Below are 15256 nucleotides of genomic sequence, written 5' to 3'. Positions count from 1 at the left end.
AGGGGGGAGCTGCTGCAGCAGGCTGCCATTAGCGCGGCGCCAGGTAACCTGACCTGAGGTGCATGTTTTTTACTGTGTTTCCTGTGTTTCCTGTGTTTCCCGTGAAACACAGGAAACAGGGGAAACGGGAAACACGGAAAACACGGGAAACAGGGGAAACACGGTAAACACAGGGAAACACGGGAAAATACAGGAAACGGGAAACATGGGAAATGGAAAACACACGGGAAACAGGGGAAACGGGAAACACAGAAAACACGGGAAACAGGGGAAACACATGGAAACAGGGAAAAATAGGAAACCCAGGGAAACAGGGAAACAGAAAATACGGGAAACACGGGAAACAGGGGAAACACACGGAAAACGGGAAACATACAGGAAACGGGGAACAGGGGAAACAGTGGAAACACACGGGAAACAGGGGAAACACAGAAAATACGGGAAACAGGAAACACATGGGAAACAGGGGAAACACACGGGAAACACGGGAAACTGCAGGGTTTACTGGGTTCTGCAGGGTTTACTGGGTTCTGCAGGGTTTACCTGGGTTCTGCAGGCGTCCCAGGCAGCCCGGCAGCTCTCCTCCGTCCACCGACACGTTTTCTAACACGGCTGAACCGTCTCTCTGCAGCAGGAGACAAGAAGAGGAAACCAGATTTACAGACTCCGCCTCTGAAATCATCTTTTTATACCCAATCATGTTACTGATCTGTTGCCATGGTAACGTGATTAGTTGTCAGATGTTCCACCAGTTTTTTGTTTTTTTTTAACGTTATACAACTTTTCCATCTTTTGTTGATCCTGTCACAACTTTTTAGAGATGTGCTGCCGCCATCAAATTCAAAATGAGCAAATATTTTTCATAAAACAATAAAATGTCTCAGTTTCCACATTTGATATGTTGTCTTTGGTCTCTTGAAACATGAATTTATGTGATTTACAAATGATCACGTTCAGATTTTATTTACATTCTACACAGCGTCACTACATCTTGAAGATGGGTTGTACCTGTGGAACAGAAGCTGCAGTTTTACTTTACTACTTCTGTCTCTTCATATTTCCACATCTCAGCCTGTGATGAATATTAAGTTCAAAGTTGCATCACTTTGTTAAACTCTGCAGGTGATTTGAAGCCTCAGGGATATTGTGTGTGTTCATACCTGGACATGTTGGACAATCTGCTGCACACACCATCTCCCCAGCTCTCTGTAGCTCTGGACCCCGCCCCCTCCATCCCGGCCCTCGCTGAGCTGCTGCACCAGACACAGCAGCATCATGGGAACGGCCATGCTGCTGGTGGGGACGTCTCCGGGGAGCTGGGGCCGACCCAGACCCGATGGGTCCACCCGGACCCAGTGGACGAGCTGCTGCATCATCTGCTCCGCCTCCAGCTGCAACACAACAGAGGACGACATGTATGTAGAGTTGCAGAGAAAACAGTCTGTCGCTCGCATCAAACATTTATGATGAAAAAATGTGAGGATTCAAACTAGAATAACAATAAAATAAGGAAAACCAATATAAAGAACTTCCTGTTGGTACATTTTAATAGCCTTTAATCATCTAAACTAAACACCTCTGGAAGTTTCATTATGATGAGAAGTTTAATGTTGTTGTTTAATGGCAGCTGGTAAACAGAATCAAGACATATTAACGCCTTCAAATGACTGTTTACATAGAAATGCATTTATAATGGTTATCAATCCATCAACACTCAGCTGGGAGGCGACCTGAATGGAGAACAGGTTAGAGGGTAAAGAAAAGTTTTTCCTTCACTGCAGTCAGTTATTGATCAGCTCTAATAATCAGGACTGATCAGTTTTTCATTTTAATCTTAATTAAAGTTTAATTGAAGAACTTTGAATAAAAGTTTGACAGTCATCAGTGTTGAGTTCTGTCGGCAGGTTTAAACTGAGTAGTTCACTTTTTTAAAACATGTTAGAAAAGTAATGAAAGTTTTTAAGTGTTTAACAACAACACAAACTAGTAAAACTCCAACTTCAAAGACACGAGATGAACCAGGTGGTAAAAATGGTGTAGAAGCATTTTTGTTCTAGTTCTGAAGAGAAGATTTCCTACCTGCATGTCCTGGTCCCCGGTGACCCGGCTCAGTTCATCCAGCGCCAGGACGTAGAAACACTCACTGAAGATGCTCCGCTGGACTTTCACTGCTTTACCATCTCTGGTCAGACAGAAGGCACATTTCCACCGACCACTGCTGCTCGACACGCGAGCAAACTTCCTCAGGAACGCTCCTCCTACCAGGACAGGACAGGACAGGACAGGACAGGACAGGACAGGACAGGACAGGACAGGACAGGACAGGACAGGACAGGACAGGACAGGACGTTAGATCATGGTTAGATCCTTCAGTATGAACAGGGATTATTAAAACATGGCTGCTTTGGTTTGTTACAGCCGTTTATATGTTGTTGGGACGATCCAAACAAAAGTTGAGGTTTAAATTAAAAAGATTTTCCACTGAAACGTTTCCTTTGAAACCATTAAAATAAATGTATTACTCTAATTTGTGGAAATTACAATGACATAAGAGGACAGTTACAGTTTTAACTCAGTTTTAAGTTTTAATCTCATTAAAATAACCTCTGCTCCTCTGTGTGTTCCTCCTGTTGGACAGAAACCCTTTTCAAGTCTTGACAGGAAGTCCATTATTTTTTAGTGTTAAATAGACTCCTCCCCCTTTGGGTCCTGCTACTCTATTGCTCTAAACACTGCAGGATTTTTTTTTTTTACCCTGCTCCTCTCAGACTAATTTAAACTGAGACTGAGATTCTTCTCATCGACACTGAGTCGACTATTTACCTGCAACAAACCCTAACGTCTACTGTAACACGGTATAGGTTTAAAAGGTTTAAAAGGTTTAAAAGGTTTAAAAGGTTTAAAAGGTTTAAAAGGTGTAAAAGTGTAAAAGGTGTAAAAGGGTGTGAAAGGTTTAAAAGGTGTGAAAGGTTTAAAAGGTGTGAATGGTTTAAAAGGTGTGAATGGTTTAAAAGGGTGTGAAAGGTTTAAAAGGTTTAAAAGGGTGTGAAAGGTTTAAAAGGTGTGAAAGGTTTAAAAAGTTTAAAAGGTGTGAAAGGTTTAAAAGGTCTAAAAGGTGTGAAAGGTTTAAAAGGGTGTGAACAGTTTAAAAGGTTTAAAAGGGTGTGAAAGGTTTAAAACGTGTGAAAGGTTTAAAAAGTTTAAAAGGTGTGAAAGGTTTAAAAGGGTGTGAAATGTTTAAAATGTGTGAAAGGTGTGAAAGGTTTAAAAGGGTGTGAAAGGTTTAAAAGGGTGTGAAAGGTTTAAAACGTGTGAAAAGTTTAAAATGTGTGAAAGGGTTAAAAGGGTGTGAAAGGTTTAAAAGGTCTAAAAGGTGTGAAAGGTTTAAAAGGGTGTGAAAGGTTTAAAAGGTGTGAAAGGTCTAAAAGGTGTGAAAGGTTTAAAAGGGTGTGAAATGTTTAAAAGGTTTAAAAGGGTGTGAAAGGTTTAAAAGGTGTGAAAGGTTTAAAAAGTTTAAAACGTGTAAAAGGTTTAAAAGGTCTAAAAGGTGTGAAAAGTTTAAAAGGGTGTGAACGGTTTAAAAGGTGTGAAAGGTTTAAAACGTGTGAAAGGTTTAAAAGGTCTAAAAGGTGTGAAAGGTTTAAAAGGGTGTAAAAGGTTTAAAAGGTGTGAAAGGTTTAAAAAGTTTAAAAGGTGTGAAAGGTTTAAAAGGGTGTGAAATGCTTAAAATGTGTGAAAGGTTTAAAAGGTGTGAAAGGTTTAAAAGGGTGTGAAAGGTTTAAAAGGTGTGAAAGGTCTAAAAGGTGTGAAAGGTTTAAAAGGGTGTGAAATGTTTAAAAGGTTTAAAAGGGTGTGAAATGTTTAAAAGGTTTAAAAGGGTGTGAAAGGTTTAAAAGGTGTGAAAGGTTTAAAAAGTTTAAAAGGTGTGAAAGGTTTAAAAGGGTGTGAACGGTTTAAAACGTGTGAAAGGTTTAAAAAGTTTAAAAGGTGTGAAAGGTTTAAAAGGGTGTGAAATGTTTAAAATGTGTGAAAGGTTTAAAAGGTGTGAAAGGTTTAAAAGGTGTGAAAAGTTTAAAATGTGTGAAAGGTTTAAAAGGTGTGAAAGGTTTAAAATGGTGTGAAAGGTTTAAAATGTGTGAAAGGTTTAAAAGGTGTGAAAGGTTTAAAAGGGTGTGAAAGGTTTAAAAGGTGGTGTGAAAGGTTTAAAAGGTTTAAAAGTTTAAAAAGGTGTGAAAGGTTTAAAAGGTGTAAAAGTGTGAAAGGTTTAAAAGGGTGTGAAAGGTTTAAAAGGTGTAAAAGGTTTAAAAGGTGTGAAAGGTTTAAAAGGTGTGAAAGGTTTAAAAGGTTTAAAAGGTGTGAAAGGTTTAAAAGGTGTGAAAGGTTTAAAAGGTTTAAATGGTGTGAAAGGTTTAAAAAAGGTTTAAAAGGTGTGAAAGGTTTAAAAGGTTTAAAAGGTGTGAAAGGTTTAAAAGGTGTGAAAGGTTTAAAAAGTTTAAAAGGTGTGAAAGGTTTAAAAGGGTGCGAAAGGTTTAAAATGTGTGAAAGGTGTGAAAGGTTTAAAAGGTGTGAAAGGTTTAAAAGGGTGTGAAAGGTTTAAAAGGTCTAAAAGGTGTGAAAGGTTTAAAAGGGTGTGAAAGGTTTAAAAGGTGTGAAAGGTCTAAAAGGTGTGAAAGGTTTAAAAGGGTGTGAAAGGTTTAAAACGTGTGAAAGGTTTAAAAGGGTGTGAAAGGTTTAAAAGGTGTGAAATGGTGTGAAAGGTTTAAAAGGTAAAAGGTTTAAAAAAGGTTTAAAAGGTGTGAAAGGTTTAAAAAGTTTAAAAGGTGTGAAAGGTTTAAAAGGGTGCGAAAGGTTTAAAATGTGTGAAAGGTGTGAAAGGTTTAAAAGGTTTAAAAAGTGTAAAAGTGTGAAAGGTTTAAAAGGTGTGAAAGGTTTAAAAGGTGTGAAAGGCTTAAAAGGGTGTGAACGGTTTAAAAGTTTTAAAAGGGTGTGAAAGGTTTAAAAGGTGTGAAAGGTTTAAAAAGTTTAAAAGGTGTGAAAGGTTTAAAAGGGTGTGAAATGTTTAAAATGTGTGAAAGGTGTGAAAGGTTTAAAAGGTGTGAAAGGTTTAAATGGTGTGAAAGGTTTAAAAGGTGTGAAAAGCTTAAAAGGGTGTGAAAGGTTTAAAATGTTTAAAAGGTCAAAAAGGTGTGAAAGGTTTAAAAGGGTGTGAAAGGTTTAAAAGGTGTGAACGGTTTAAAAGGGTGTGAAAGGTTTAAAAGGTTTAAAAGGGTGTGAAAGGTTTATAAGGTGTGAAAGGTTTAAAAAGTTTAAAAAGTGTGAAAGGTTTAAAAGGTCTAAAAGGTGTGAAAGGTTTAAATGGTGTGAAAGGTTTAAAAGGTGTGAAAGGTTTAAAAGGTGTGAAAGGTTTAAAAGGGTGTGAACGGTTTAAAAGGTTTAAAAGGGTGTGAAAGGTTTAAAAGGTGTGAAAGGTTTAAAAAGTTTAAAAGGTGTGAAAGGTTTAAAAGGGTGTGAAATGTTTAAAATGTGTGAAAGGTGTGAAAGGTTTAAAAGGGTGTGAAAGGTTTAAAAGGGTGTGAAAGGTTTAAAATGTGTGAAAAGTTTAAAACGTGTGAAAGGTTTAAAAGGGTGTGAAAGGTTTAAAAGGTCTAAAAGGTGTGAAAGGTTTAAAAGGGTGTGAAAGGTTTAAAAAGTGTGAAAGGTCTAAAAGGTGTGAAAGGTTTAAAAGGGTGTGAAATGTTTAAAAGGTTTAAAAGGGTGTGAAAGGTTTAAAAGGTGTGAAAGGTTTAAAAGGTCTAAAAGGTGTGAAAGGTTTAAAAGGGTGTAAAAGGTTTAAAAGGTGTGAAAGGTTTAAAAGGGCGTGAAATGCTTAAAATGTGTGAAAGGTGTGAAAGGTTTAAAAGGTGTGAAAGGTTTAAAAGGGTGTGAAAGGTTTAAAAGGGTGTGAAAGGTTTAAAACGTGTGAAAAGTTTAAAACGTGTGAAAGGTTTAAAAGGGTGTGAAAGGTTTAAAAGGTCTAAAAGGTGTGAAAGGTGTAAAAGGGTGTGAAAGGTTTAAAAGGTGTGAAAGGTCTAAGAGGTGTGAAAGGTTTAAAAGGGTGTGAAATGTTTAAAAGGTTTAAAAGGGTGTGGAAAGGTTTAAAAGGTGTGAAAGGTTTAAAAAGTTTAAAAGGTGTGAAAGGTTTAAAAGGTCTAAAAGGTGTGAAAGGTTTAAAAGGGTGTGAACGGTTTAAAACGTGTGAAAGGTTTAAAAAGTTTAAAAGGTGTGAAAGGTTTAAAACGTGTGAAAGGTTTAAAAAGTTTAAAAGGTGTGAAAGGTTTAAAAGGGTGTAAAATGTTTAAAATGTGTGAAAGGTTTAAAAGGTGTGAAAGGTTTAAAAGGGTGTGAAAGGTTTAAAAGGGTGTGAAAGGTTTAAAAGGTGTGAAAAGTTTCAAATGTGTGAAAGGTTTAAAAGGGTGTGAAAGGTTTAAAATGTGTGAAAGGTTTAAATGGTGTGAAAGGTTTAAAAGGTGTGAAAAGTTTAAAAGGGTGTGAAAGGTTTAAAAGGTCTAAAAGGTGTGAAAGGTTTAAAAGGGTGTAAAAGGTTTAAAAGGTTTAAAAGGTGTAAAAGTGTAAAAGGTGTAGAAGGGTGTGAAAGGTTTAAAAGGTGAGAAAGGTTTAAAAGGTGTGAACGGTTTAAAAGGGTGTGAAAGGTTTATAAGGTGTGAAAGGTTTAAAAAGTTTAAAAAGTGTGAAAGGTTTAAAAGGTCTAAAAGGTGTGAAAGGTTTAAATGGTGTGAAAGGTTTAAAAGGAAAGGTTTAAATGGTGTGAAAGGTTTAAAAGGTGTGAAAAGTTTAAAATGTGTGAAAGGTTTAAAAGGTGTGAAAGGTTTAAAAAAAGTTTAAAAGGTGTGAAAAGTTTAAAAGGTCTAAAAGGTGTGAAAGGTTTAAAAGGTGTGAAAGGTTTAAAAGGTGTGAAAGGTTTAAATGGTGTGAAAGGTTTAAATGGTGTGAAAGGTTTAAAAGGTGTGATAGGTTTAAATGTGTGAAAGGTTTAAAAGGTCTAAAAGATGTGAAAGGTTTAAAAGGTGTGAAAGGTTTAAAAGGTGTGAAAAGTTTAAAAGGGTGTGAAAGGTTTAAAAGGTCTAAAAGATGTGAAAGGTTTAAAAGGTGTGAAAGGTTTAAAAGGTGTGAAAGGTTTAAATGGTGTGAAAGGTTTAAATGGTGTGAAAGGTTTAAAAGGTGTGATAGGTTTAAAAGGTGTGAAAGGTTTAAATGGTGTGAAAGGTTTAAATGGTGTGAAAGGTTTAAAAGGTGTGTGTGAAAGGTTTAAAAGGTGTGAAAGGTTTAAATGGTGTGAAAGGTTTAAAAGGGTGTGAAAGGTTTAAAAGGTGTGAAAGGTGTGAAAGGTTTCCAGAAAGGTGATTTTCTGCTGACTCAGCGTTTCTACCGAACACAACAACATGCTGAACACTCGAATATCCCTCAGAGACAATCAGCAGAAAGAACAGAACAAACATCGTCACGACTCATTAAAGCTCTGAGACCACAGAGGACACAGCAGGACTCAGCGTTAAACAGATGTTCAGCCTCAGATCAGCAGTGATGATGCTGATGATGATGATAATACCCATAATGCCATGTGTTTTTATTTATGTCAGTTTCCTTCCCTGTCCTGGTTGCTGTGTTTACATCCAGAAAACTAGCGTGAACATGCAAACATGTGAAACCCTTCGAATCAGGCCGACATCCAGTCATCAGTCTGGTGAACGAGCTGAAAAGGACTCAGAATATTCAGGCTTCATGTCAGAGAGAAGCAGACAGACTCTCCTGGATCTGACACCTGCATCATCATGACAGCACCATGACATCATCCTGGCAGCATCCTGACATCACCATGACATCATCCTGGCAGCATCCTGACATCACCATGACATCATCCTGACAGCACCATGACATCACCATGACATCATCCTGACAGCACCATGACATCATCCTGACAGCACCATGACATCACCCTGACATCATTCTGACATCATCTGGATATCATACCAACAGCACCATGACATCACCATGACATCATCCTGACAGCATCCTGATATCACCATGACATCATCCTGACAGCACCATGACATCACCATGACATCATCCTGACAGCACCATGACATCATCCTGACAGCACCATGACATCACCCTGACATCATTCTGACATCATGTGGATATCATACCAACATCACCCTGACATCACCATGACATCATCCTGACATCACCATGACATCATCATGACATCATCATGATATCATCCTGACAGCACCCTGACATCACTATGACATCACCATGACATCATCCTGACAGCACCCTGACATCATCATGACATCACCATGACATCACCCTGACATCATTCTGACATCATCTGGATATCATACCAACAGCACCATGACATCACCATGACATCATCCTGACAGCATCCTGATATCACCATGACATCATCCTGACATCACCATGACATCACCATGACATTATCCTGACAGCATCCTGACATCACCATGACATCATCCTGACAGCACCATGACATCACCATGACATCATCCTGACAGCACCATGACATCATCCTGACAGCACCATGACATCACCCTGACATCATTCTGACATCATCTGGATATCATACCAACAGCACCATGACATCACCATGACATCATCCTGACAGCATCCTGATATCACCATGACATCATCCTGACAGCACCATGACATCACCATGACATCATCCTGACAGCACCATGACATCATCCTGACAGCACCATGACATCACCCTGACATCATTCTGACATCATGTGGATATCATACCAACATCACCCTGACATCACCATGACATCATCCTGACATCACCATGACATCATCATGACATCATCATGATATCATCCTGACAGCACCCTGACATCACTATGACATCACCATGACATCATCCTGACAGCACCCTGACATCATCATGATATCATACCAACAGCACCATGACATCACCATGACATCATCCTGACAGCATCCTGATATCACCATGACATCATCCTGACATCACCATGACATCACCATGACATCATCCTGACAGCATCCTGACATCACCATGACATCATCCTGACAGCACCATGACATCACCATGACATCATCCTGACAGCACCATGACATCATCCTGACAGCACCATGACATCACCCTGACATCATTCTGACATCATCTGGATATCATACCAACAGCACCATGACATCACCATGACATCATCCTGACAGCACCATGACATCATCCTGACAGCACCATGACATCACCCTGACATCATTCTGACATCATGTGGATATCATACCAACATCACCCTGACATCACCATGACATCATCCTGACATCACCATGACATCATCCTGACATCACCATGACATCATCATGACATCATCATGACAGCACCCTGACATCACTATGACATCACCATGACATCATCCTGACAGCACCATGAGATCATCCTGACATCACCATGACATCACCATGACAGCACCATGAGATCATCCTGACATCACCATGACATCATCACAGCTCAGACCAGTTTATTTATGATAATGTGGATCATAGTTTAAATAACATGACACATGAAGTGACATTAAATGTGCAGGAGGCATCATTAGTAGTGGTGTAGCAGAAGTTATTTATATAAATGAAACCCAGAGAATTACTATGATAACAAACAACAAACAACAGCAGATGAAAATAACAAACAAACATTTCTATTTCACGGATGTAGAGCAGAGCAGACCAAACCTAATATCCTGATATTTTTAAATAAATACACCTCAATGTCAATTTTAAGATATCAGTGCTTTCAGGAAATATTCATGTTGATTTCTGATAAATAATCATCAGTAAAGTGGATGTAATGAAACAAATATTAAACAGTCAGGTAAGTTCACTGTAACTTTAAACCTGGATGGGACTCAACCAGCAGCAAAATGAAGCGTTCCTTTGCTTCTCACCAGCTGTGGCTGCTTGGAGGATTTCGGGCCGGCAGAACCGGTCCACGGTTCTGTAGAGACGACAGTACATCCACACCTGGAACCAAACACACCGCCACCATCACACAGCGTCTGCAGACACAGCTCAGTCTCGGCTTCGGATCACCTAAGACGCACCTGTCGGCCCTGCAGCCACACGTACTTCAGCTCGTCGTACACCTGCCCCTCCCTCCCGATGCAGGTGAAGAAGCCTCTGAAACAGGAAGTAGACATTCACCACAGAGACCAGACAGGAAGTGCTCTACAGCGGTGCGCTACAGATGATATGGTGACAGACGAACCCGTGGACGTTGTCGTGGGAGTGTTTGAGCCAGAAGTTCACCACGTTGTCCAGCTGTGAGCGGACGTGCTGCCGACACTTCTCCAGCTTCCCCCCCGACATCCTTCCTTTAAAAACAACACGGCATCAGACTGGGCTCTTACAATATATATATTTATATATATATATATATATATATATATATATATATATATATGGTCTTATATTGTGTTATATATACATGGTTCTATATTATATTTATGTTATACATATATATATATACATAAAACATATATGTATAAAACAGTACATAAAGTACTGTTAACAGTTTATCAAGCTAACAGAAAATACAGACACAGACAGAAAAAATAATTTAAACATTTTCCTCAGACGGAGAATATTATCTAAGTTATGAAGACAAACTCTACGTGACTAAAACTACAAGATATCAGCTGAACATCCAACCAAACATGGACCTCCATGACCTCTGACCTTTCTGGAAACGTCAGCAGTTCAACCACAAGAGGGCGCCATTCATACACGACATCATTAGTTTTTAGGATTCCGGTGGTTTCATTTTACATCACTTCCTGTTTTCTAATCCGGTTCTTTATAAATGTTTCAGAGGCTTTTTCTTCTGAATGCAGTTCATAGAATATAAAACTAATGATTCTCTTCATCTGCTGCAGCCTGGACTGAAGCAATCAGCTGGAGACGAACAGCTGACTTCCTGCTGACTCCTGATTGACACAGTCCAGCTGTTCTCATTTTAAACACAAATCAATACTCACATTGATTTAACATTCAAACATTAAGATCCAATCAACAACTTGAGAGGAAATTCATGAGAGTACAGAAATCTTCACACGCAGTCTCTTGAGATCTGATTCTGTCAGCCGGAGTTCATGGCACCCTGCTGAGAGTCCGAGATCTGAGGCCTCATTCAGAACCGCTGGAACGATGAAAGAACCACTAAAACATCTGGATTTATTCAAAGAAATTTGGCCGGAGAATGAGCAGAAACTCCGAGCCTGGTGTTGGAACAGTTTGGATTCACAGAGGATGAAGTGGTGAATTAAACATCCTCCATATCTGAGTCCTCTGCAACACAAACAGCTTCTGATCTGAGGTTCATTGAAATTCAGCAGCTGCTCTGCACTGATGGTCAAATGTGAACATCCAGAGACACTAGGCGGATCTATGAGCGCGTTTCTACGTGGAGTCTGATTTAAAAGGAGACGCTGTGTGCACAACTTTATAAATGTGATGTTTTATTTGATCCTATTTACAGATTGTGCGTGTGCACTGAGCTGCAGCAGCTTTTTATCTGATTTAATCCATTTATTATTTCACCGCTGATATATTTCACAACACAGTCGAGTAGAAATTAAATGATAGAAAAAAAAGAAGATAGTGTTTTAAATATGTTGTACAATTTTCAGTGTCTGAGTCACAAGAACTCTCAGACACAGAAGACAGAAACACACACACACACACACACACACAAACTCACACACACTTGTGGACTTGATTTAAGTTTTAAACTGCGGGAGTATTTTACATGGAGGTGAGTTTGTTAATCAGCTGTTAATAAAGAGATGAATCGTTTATAAAACTGAAGTAAAATAGAAACTTGAACACTGCCGTCGTGTCTTTAAACATCTTTCAGGTCAGAGAGCTCTGTTTGGTTTTTAAACATTAATCCGACCTGTTAGAAACACTCTGATATATTATTATATTCCTTCGTCTTCAGAAACACTTCCGGCTCCGTCGGTTATTTACACCGGACACCGGAGCCGTTACTCCTCCCGTCATGTTTCTCCGTTTCAACACCATTAAAACCCTTGAAATAAAGAGGTTGTTTCTACCTGGTGGTGGTCCTGGTGGTGGTCCTGGTGGTCCTCCCTGGTGGTGGTCGCTCCTCCGACAGCAGACAGCGGTTCGGTGGCGGATCACGTGACCTGAGGAGGAAGCGGAGGAGAGGAAACTAAACACTGGAATCTGCTCATGAGGCACAAAATCCAGCTGACTGGGAACATTTCAACATCCTGAGAAAAACACGTTTCAAAATGAGGTGGAAACGGTTCCGTACGAAGCTTCACGTAAAAACAACAACAACGACCGATTCATTTAGAAAAAGTAGGTGAAATATTCACGTGTCCTGCTGGTAGGAAATAAGGAAATAAACTGCTTTATGGATTCAGATATTAAATATGAAATATGTACATTGTCTGTTACTGAAAGGACAAATAGTTGTAAGAAATATATATTTAGTGTTGTCCAGTAAACACACTTCAGTCCTCAGACAGTTTATCTGGAATAAAAAGGAGATGTTGTACAAAAAGTTCCTGTTTTAGTCAGTCTGCAGGTCTCTGCAGGTTTTAAGGTATTCTAATGACAAAGAAGGATATATTATCTCCAATCACGTTTTTATTGGAGGTATTGATGTTCAGAATAAACTAGGCAGTAACAGACATGTCAGAAATAAGAAGAAGAAACTTTTTTGTATAGCACCATTCATACAATAAATGCAGCTCAAAGTGTTTTACAGCAAGATAATTACATGCAGTGTTTCACATAAAAACAGATATAAAGGAACATTTAAAAATATAGAAAAATAAATTAAATCTATAAAATTAAACATAAATAGAGTTAAAATACAAAATAAGGTAGGTAGGTAGGTAGGTATATACTTTATTAATCCCCGAGGGGACATTTTTTAAAATAAGACATGCATTTTAATGGTGCGGCAGTTCAAGTTCAAATAACTGCACTGATAACAAGCTGGGTGGTCCCTCTCCTCTTTAACCTGGAGGATGCAGCGTCCATGATTTCCAAACAGAATCTCAGATTGTGATCCATCAGACCTCAGGACAGTTTTCCATTTCACCTCAGTCCATCTTCAATGATCTCGGTCCAGAGAAGGCGGCGGTGTTTCTGGATTGAAACATTTGTGTATTAAAATATTTCAAGAACAAAACGTCTGACTGAACATGAGCTCGGCGACGAGTGGCCAAAACAAAGAGAAAACCTCATAAGTGGGTGTGTCCAAACTCTCACCTGGTACTGAATACACCATTTAAAATGAGTCTCCTGCCCCAGTGATGGAGACAGTGATTACAATCTGTCCACTTTAATAATCCCCACGTCCTCCACTGGATGGATTCATGTAATATTCATATCCATGTAATAGATTACTCTGAGCATCAGCTGATGAGGCGACAGGACTGTTAGAACTGTTGTAACACTGATATTGAGTCAAAAAAGAAAATCTGTGCTCACATTCACTTTCCTGAACGTTGTAACACATTTCTTTAACACATCTTTTTAGTTGAGACAGGTTGACTTGGACGGTGAGACTTCGCCTCCTGACAGGTGTTTAATCCTCAATGATCTTCAGTGTCTCACTGCAGGTCAGTGAAGCGTCAGGACGGCGGCTCGTTTCCAGGCCAGCTGTTTGTGCAGGCGTGTTCACGGCAGGTCAGTGACTCAGAAATAAGCAAACAATAACAGCAGCTACTTTTACCAGCAGTGAATTTGAACTGTTTCGTGTCCTCCTGCAGGATGCAGCGTTACCCTGGTAACAGCCTTCCCCATCGTCCAGATCACTGTCGGTGAGTTCCTCGTATCACCGGTGTCTTCGAGGCACCTTGAACGTGTCAATAGATACGATGAGATGATGTCATGATGAGAGTCGCTGGGTGCAACACGCAGGCTGCGACTTGTAACGTGACTTCACCTTCTCGTGTTCGTTGAGACACGTTTAACTCACCAGAAGAAACACTAGGAATGCAACTAAATGCAACTCACCCGTGTGAAATTTGACGTCTCTGCCTGCAACTACAAAAACAAGGCAAAAACTGTCAAACACATCATCTTTGTTAGTTCGGAGCGGTTTGGAGCAGGAAGTGACCATATTTGGACGAGCTGGGGGAGGAGCCAGAGGTGGATCTGATAGTATGAAACTTGTAAAAACTCCAACAAAAAGATGTGTCTGTTTGATTGAGGATCTGTAACACCTGAGAACTAAAAGGAGGACAGACCAGACAGGTTAAATGTCAATGCTCAGGTTTCTTTAAATAAACAAACAGACCTGATTATAAAAAAGAAACATAGGACGTGAAGATGAGCTGCATCAGTGGTGAATACAAAGAATGGAGGCAGTGACAGCAGGCTGGTGTTTATAATGACACCTCATCACCTTAACAAGCCTCTCTGAGGCAGGAGGGTGGAGGGGGGGGGAGTAACATGTCCTTTCTAATTTAATATTCAAGTTTAGTTTCAGCCTCATCAGCCAATATGAAAATGTAAAAATTTAATTTGTATTTCTATTTCAATAATGATTTGCTTCAGCAGCAACCGGACAAACATCTCAAACATCTATAGTAAGACACAGAGAGCAGCTGGACGCTGCAGCGCCTCACTGTGGCAGGACCGTGCACCTGTTGGCCTTCTGGACCACCGCGCTGGACGACCTGTTGGCCGGAACCGCTCTGGTGACGGTCAGCTGGTTGGACGTTCTGAAATTGTTGAAATTGGGAAACACGTCTGTGGCTTCACATGTTGATGTGATTTCTGCAGACAGTAACGGGAATTTGAATTTCAGAGTTAGTTTAGCTGCAGCTGGCACCATCAGGAGACTGATGGCAGGTTTTTTTAAATATAAAATACAAAAGTTAATCCACAGAAAGGACTGGTTCTTGTTTCGGGGCTTCTGTCGTGTTCACCAGCTGAAACATCTTTTAAAGACTTTTCTTTTATCTTATAGAAATTCAGTTCAGTGCATTTTTCATCGTCAGGAGTCGACCAGCTGAGCTGCTGTATGAAATGATTATTCCTGTTTGAAAGTCTCAGAGCTCAGTTTCAATACAAAAGACAAAATGATCTTTGAAGAGATGTAAAACAACCTGAAAGAGCTCAAAACTCAACTTCAAGAAAATCAACGACTCAAAGAGAAAAAAAAAAGAGCCCAGAG

At 39.6% G+C, this 15256-nt stretch overlaps 1 pseudogene; it reads right to left on the bottom strand.

Annotated features, from left to right (window-relative positions):
• Window positions 1-481: 481 nt before the first annotated feature.
• Window positions 482-13263, bottom strand: LOC138614958 (N-acylglucosamine 2-epimerase-like; annotated as a pseudogene).
• Between the last annotated feature and the right edge of the window lie 1993 nt (window positions 13264-15256).

The sequence above is a fragment of the Brachyistius frenatus genome, unplaced genomic scaffold (genome assembly GCF_029030835.1).
Source record: "Brachyistius frenatus isolate BFR_SWC_R1_liver_20210118 unplaced genomic scaffold, ASM2903083v1 Contig_636, whole genome shotgun sequence".
Classification (NCBI taxonomy): domain Eukaryota; kingdom Metazoa; phylum Chordata; class Actinopteri; family Embiotocidae; genus Brachyistius; species Brachyistius frenatus.
The sequence above is the reverse complement of the archived record's forward strand: the minus strand, read 5'-3'. Positions and strand labels throughout refer to the sequence as shown.